Source organism: Vicugna pacos, chromosome 11 (assembly GCF_048564905.1).
Source record: "Vicugna pacos chromosome 11, VicPac4, whole genome shotgun sequence".
Classification (NCBI taxonomy): domain Eukaryota; kingdom Metazoa; phylum Chordata; class Mammalia; order Artiodactyla; family Camelidae; genus Vicugna; species Vicugna pacos.
Genome location: NC_132997.1, coordinates 100681427 through 100687426, shown reverse-complemented (window position 1 = coordinate 100687426; position 6000 = coordinate 100681427).

Genomic DNA, 6000 nt, shown 5'->3' with positions numbered 1-6000 from the left:
CTGCTGCCTGTGCTCGGCTCATCTGCATCTCTGACCTTTCCCCTGCCACCATGCCCTTCCTTCTCCAGACCCTCATGGTGCCTCCCTCTAGTGCGAGTCTGCTGGAGTAAACGCTCGCAGTGTTTGTTAGTTTTCACGAGTCTTCACTTTGCCCTTGTCTTCGTCTTCCACAGGTGTTGGGGACTGTGCTCCATGTTTATCAAAAAAGGTGAACTTTGTTACCACATTTGAATTTTTTTCTGTACACTTGCTGACTTCTGTATTTGTCTGGCTGTTCTATTGGTTGCTAGGAGAGATGTGTTAAAATTTCCCACTGCCCTTAATAATTTATTTACTTTAGAAGGTTCTGCTGGTATTTATGTTTGTATTTTGAGATGATGTTATTCAGCACACGTACGTTTAGAATGGTTTGACCGTCCTGGCACATCGTTACCTGTTGCTTCTCTTTAATCTCTAGTAACGCTCCTTGTCTTGAAGCGCACTTTGATAGCCATGCACTTAACCAGCTCCCCCTCCGCTAGTGTTTGCGCCCGAGGCTGTGCCTAGTGTCGGCGGGACCCTGGACAAGCATTCACGTGAGGTACTGTCTATAAAAGTAATTTAAATTGAAAGCGCATTAGAAAACCCATGGGTCTGTCTGAGGCGTCATGGTTGGTCCGTGAAGATTTCGAGCAACGGACAGGGAGTGGGTTTATCAGAGCACGTGAGCGTGCTTGGTGGTTTTGAGGTGCCGTCTCTTCCTCTGCAAGTCCAGGAGCCTTCTCTGTCGTTTACTGCCAAATGCACCGTTCCTGGCCGATTTCCCAGCAGGGGAGAGACATGGCAATGCTGCTGTGACTTGCAGAGGGTGGCCCCGGGAACCTGTGTGCCCGGCCCCGCGGTCCTGGACAGCGCGGCCTAATACTGTGCCTGCGGCTCTTCCTGCATCATTTCTCCCGAAACCACACCATCCGGCCTGCCGCCCGCGGACGCTGGCTTTGATGACCCGCCAGAGTTGTCCGTGGGTTTCCTGGCTGGTGACCGCAGGGCCAAGTCTCCTTCAGAGCCCACGGCGACGGGCTGGGATCTGCCACTGGGGACATGTGGCTTCCTTACATTCTGGAAAATGTTTGGCGTCTCCGAGCACTGCCCCTCTCCTCTTCTCTTTCCTCTTGCATCACATCCTAGAACCCGTACCGGCCGCACGTTAGCCCTGCGGCTTTATCCTCTGCGTTTTCTCTCCGCCACGCAGGGCTTTCCCACTGGTTCCTTCATCTAATCTCCTCATTCATTTGCTGTCTCTTCAGCTGTGTCTGACCTGCTTTTTAATCCACACATTGTGTTTTAAACCTCCAACACTGTGTTGTTTCTAAGAGGTTAATTAAATCCGTTTACAAATTCACCTCATTGCCTTTTACGACCTCTTATTTTTAGAGTCAATGTTAGTGTATTATTTTAAATATTTTTAGAAGAGTGCACAAAATATTTAAATTTTATTTACCTACGTCAAGCACGCCTGTTCTATATTCTATGTCCTGTACTTCTAACGCTCTTCACCTTTCGGGGTCCGATCCTTCTGTTTCAATCTTTTCCCACGGACCTCCGTCACTGTAACCTTTTCCTTCTGTGCGCCTTGCTTCCTGAGGTCCTTCGATCTTCGGTGGCGTGTCTCTGGGAACTGGTCTCACCATGTCTTCCTCCAAAGGGTTTGCGTTCTTCACTGCCGGGTGCCTGGGGCCACTTCAAACATATATCTTTTCCATGTGGGGACAGTTTGTGCTTATACATTTTCGGAGGAGCTGTTCTCCACCCACCGCTGGAATCCGGCCAGTTTCTGACCACCTCCTTTTGCAGGAAGGCCTTCCTGCTCACGCGGAGGGTGTCGCCTTCCCGGGGCCCCAGCTCTGCCTGGGAGTCTCTCGGGCAGCCTCCCCGCGAGAAAGCAGGAGCGCTCGGGCGCCACGGGCAGTAAACGTCCCGGTCAGATGGAGGCTTCAGCTGGATCATGTCTTCGTTTTGGGTTCTCTTGTCATTTTGGCCTCTCAGAAATCCCTTTACCTTTTCTTTTTTTCTCTCAATTCAACCTTTCAGCCTTTTTTTTTCTCAATTCAGCCTTTTTTTTTTTTAAAGTTGTAATCATAATTTTTTAACGTTTCATGCTAGAAACTTTGTTCAAGACACGTGGCTCATAAGCTCCTCATTTGACAAAGTGCTGGTCTCTTATGTTCCTGGTTCCAGGAACACGACACACACCCTGTGCAGAGGGCAGGGGTGTCCAGATGACTCAGGACCCCCAGCCAGTGCCCTGCCTCCCCCTGGCCCACAGGGAGGCACCATCACTGTGCCTGAGACACCTGCCTGGGCTCAGGGGGAAAAGAGCGAGTGGGAGCGTGGGACCAAGGGCTCCATCTGAAGCAGGAGGACGGGGTGGGGTGACGGCGGCCCTTGGACAGGGTGGTGGCATGGGTGCAGCTTCTCAGCGGCAGGTGGAGGAGTGGAACTGGGTGCAGGGAGGCTCTGAGGACCATGCGGGGAGGAGGAGCAGGGGAAGGAAGGGGAGAAGGAGGGGCTCCGACAGGCAAGGAGGCAGTGCGCGTCTTGGAAAGCCGGCCATGCTGGGCTTTTTTTTTCATGTATTACTTGATTTACTTACATATGAATAAAATGATGTCATCAAGGCCGCAGAGCGCAGAAACGAGGCAGTGACAGGCTCTCGCTGTTTTGGCAGAAGACTTTACAATTTACTTATTTTCACACAAGTGAACTGCATGTGTGTCCAGTTACCTTTCTCACTCTCTTGCTTCTTCTTTTCTTCTTCTCTTGCTATTCCTCCCTCCCCCCTCTTCTTGGCTCAGGCCCTGGTCGCTGACCTGCCCCACACCCCAGCTCTGCACGCCCCGGACGAGTGAGTCCCCGTGCCGGTCAAGGGCGAGCTGAGCCAGACCCCGGCAGTGCACAATTTTGTTGTTAAAATCGGAAAGAGCGACACTGCTCCCGGGCGGAGGAGCCGCAGGCAGGACCCGCCCCACGTTTGGCTTCTGTGTTTGCACAGGTGGTGCTGGTGGGAGGGGTGGCGGCTGCAGGGTGATTTCCGCTGAGCCCCCTTGTGACAGCGCTGCTGATGCAACGAGGACGTCACTTCAGGTTGATGTTTAACCTTCACAAACTCAAGTATTCATTCTGGTCAGAGAGAGACGGCGAGCGGGCGGGCCTGCTGGGAAGAACCTCCCCGTGCAGGGTGGGCTCCCGGGGGCCCCCGAGGCTCAGGGCGGCTCTGGCTCCGGCAGGCCTGGGTCCTTCACCATGATGGCCCCGCACGTGCCTTCTCTCTTCGTCAGACCAGTCAGTCTGCCTGCAGTGTGTCTTGGTCTCGCTGACGGAAGACAGAGCACTGGCCTGGGAGTCAAGGAACCAGGATCCTGGCCCCATCTCAGCTGCCAGAGGGGCCCCCGCTGCCAGGGCAGCAGCCGGGACTTGCCCCTGCAGCCCTGCTGTCTGTGTGCAGTGGGCGCCTCCGCTCCCACACAGCCGAGACCACGGCAGCGTCCAGAAGGGTCCCGGGGCCTGGCCTGGGCTTTGCTCTGGAAAGCAGGAGTCTGCTTCTGGCCCAGTGAAAGGGGCGCTCCTCTTGCGATGAAGAGCGGGGGTTGGGATGCTTAACCCTCTTCCCTCCTTCGGGGCTGTTTTATCTTATTTTATTTTATTTTATTTTAATCTTTGCCCTTTGCTCTGTGTTGAGGAAAGTGTCCATTCTGAGACACCAGAAGCCCCAGAGAGGTTTCCGTGGCATGCCCCATCCCTGCCCATGGACCCCAGGCGGTGGGTGGGGCTTCCAGAGTCCAGATGTGCAGGGTGGGCGGGCCTCTGAGCCAGTTCTGCTGGTTGGGAGCCCAGAAAGGCTGTTGCATGACCACCATCTCTTGGTAGGCCCTCAACCGCAGAAGCTGCTTGGTTTCTCGCGCATTTTGCTTTATGCTGAGATGGAGTTCGGAAGCTTTTGCACATGCGAGCTGCTGTGGTCTGAGTGATTGTGTCTCCCTAAAACCATCAGTTGAAAGCCTCCCCCCGGCCCAGAGGTAGTGGTGTTTGGGGGTGGGGACTGTGGGAGATGATCAGGCTTAGATGAGGTCATGAAGGTGGCGCCCCCATGACAGGTTGGTGTCCTTGCAAGGGTCCCAAAAGCGCTTGCTTTCCTCTGCCCTTTGTCACACAGGGGCGTGTTGAGAGGACAGCTGTCTGTGGACCAGAAGGCAGCTCCTTGCCAGACGCTGAGCCCGCCGGCACCTGGGTCTTGGGCTGACCAGCCTCCGGGGCTTTGGGAAGTGGAAGTCCGCCGCGCCGGCCGCCGTCTCCGACACTCACCGCAGCAGCTGGGTGGGCCGAGTCACCTGCCTGCTCTTTCCTGAGCTGCGCTGTTCCAGGCTCTGGTTTAGGCGGAGGGTACGTGGCGGTGACAGAGGAGCTGAGGAGCAGTATGTGTGCTCCTGGACAGGGAAGCGAGGTGAAGATGGGACATGAATTTTTCAGCCCCCGTCAGCCTCAGCGACGTCCCACCTCAGGGGGTTCTGCTGGTCAGTATCCCAGATGGTCCCCCCTCCTTTTGCCTCTGTAGGATCCCTGCTAAGTCGATGTGACTTACCTCTAGCTTTCACTGGGGAAGCAGCCTATGGAGCTGGCAGGACTTGTGCAGAATCACAGGGCCCCCAGGACACCCAGGACCCAGACTGAGCTCAGAGATTCCACACTGCATGTTAATGTTGGCTTGAGCCAAACCTCTCTCGCGTATGGATAACTGAGGTCCAGGGATGTTGGGGACTTGGCAGGGGGTGCCTGAGAGGGACAGAATCCTATGAGCTACCTGATAGGGCCTGGAAGCTGGGCCACAGGGCCTCTGCCCCCAACCACTGTGGGCATCCTATGGGATGACTGTGGACATCTATGGAATGACTTGCACAGAGGGAAGTCACTGCCACTTTGCTGAGTCATCCTGCCTGGCTGGTCGCAAGGCCTCTCCACTCCAGGGAGCCCGTAGAGCAGGAAGATGGCCCAGCTGTCCTTCCACCAGTGTCCCCATGAAAACCTCGCTCTTGGGGCCCCCAGCTTCATGTATACACTTTTACTACCTGGTCCCTAAATAATCCAAACGTTTGCCCTGTCTCATTCTGAGCGTGGAAAAAGGTCAGAAGTTGAATGCCCCCAAGACTGTTCCCAAAGCAAGTATATTTCAATGTATTTATTAATGAGTTGGAAGAGTCAGAGGAAAGGTTAAGTGGAAGAATTTGCTGAATGTGCAGAATTATTTAAGTTAACTGTTCAGAGAAGAAAAAACACAGGCTATCGTCTGTGATTTTTATTTTTTTCTTACCCTAAGAATATTTGATCAAGGTGAAAATTATTAAGACAATCAGTGGCGCAGAGAGCACTTCAGTCATCTCCTCCTTTCCTTCTGTTGAATATAATTCACCACTGAGGGTAGAGAACTTGGATTTAAAGGATTCTGATCGCTAGACGCAGAGCTGTCACCGCTCGGGAAGGCATGCTGCTTGGTTAAATTGAAGACTTGCGGAGAATGGCTGCCTGGCTGGACCCTACTAACGAGGAGGGAAGTGTTCAGACACGTACAGAGATCAAGGACGGGTGCGCCACTCTGGCCGGTGCAGGGCCACCGGTGGCTGGTCCACTGGAGGAACCCACTTCCACCGTTCTCAGTGCTCTGAGCTCCAACACGTGGCTCACACTGTGGGCTGGATCGGTCTTTGATGGTGACAGTGCCCAGCGAGCCTGCGTGGTGGGCCTTGCCTCTGGGCGGCTTGGATGCTGCCAACACGCCGGGAAGGTAGGTGAGCGGTGATCGTCAGCATCCTGGTCAGCTCCACCAGCTGGGACCGGTGCAGACCGTCCTCTCCCCAGGCATTGTGTCTGGTGGCTCTAAAGATTAGATAAACAGCAAGGACCTACTGTAGAGCACAGGGAACCATATTCAACCTCTTGTAAGGAGCTGTAGTGGAAACGAATCTGAAT